Source organism: Nerophis ophidion, linkage group LG16, assembly GCF_033978795.1.
Source record: "Nerophis ophidion isolate RoL-2023_Sa linkage group LG16, RoL_Noph_v1.0, whole genome shotgun sequence".
Lineage (NCBI taxonomy): Eukaryota > Metazoa > Chordata > Actinopteri > Syngnathiformes > Syngnathidae > Nerophis > Nerophis ophidion.
This window is the reverse complement of record NC_084626.1, coordinates 44,317,613-44,318,297: the sequence shown is the minus strand read 5'-3', so window position 1 is coordinate 44,318,297 and position 685 is coordinate 44,317,613.

Below are 685 nucleotides of genomic sequence, written 5' to 3'. Positions count from 1 at the left end.
AGACAGCAAATTAGATAGATCTAATTAAAATATATATAAGTTAAAATAAAAAAAAATAATGTTTATCCGACTTAATTTTGGGCCAATTTTAACTTAACTTTGTTGCATCTTCAATCAACACCAACTTAATTACACAAAGTTTTACTAACCTCTAAAATACCTTTAATTCATTCGCTGCCTTTTTTCATGTTTAATAAACCTCATCCAAGTTGCATCTTCAACTCATCACCAATTTATTTACGCAACGTTTTTTTTCCCAAATTAAAAACAGTTATCTAAAACTTGCAAACATTTATTGGAAAATGTCTGTTTTAAGTTGCATCAAAGACACTTTTTATTTTCCACCGAGTGCTGCTGAGCTTCTAACGAATCCTTTTCGGGCAAGTTGTAAAGAAGAATGACAATATGTCAAATATCATATTCAAACTTTTGTAAACACTTTCACCTCCCAACCGACCAACATGAGGGAACTTTACAATGTATTTCATTCCATAAAAATATAATAATAATTAAAGCTACAAGCAGCGATGGACGGGACTGACTTTTTCTGGTGTTTCCTGCCTTTACCCATTCAACATATCTTTACCTGCACTTTACCTACCTTCTCTGTATCCTGGAGTCAAACTGGTGCCTCCTTCTTTCACCCAGTCAACATATCTTTACCCGCACACTACCTACCTTCTCT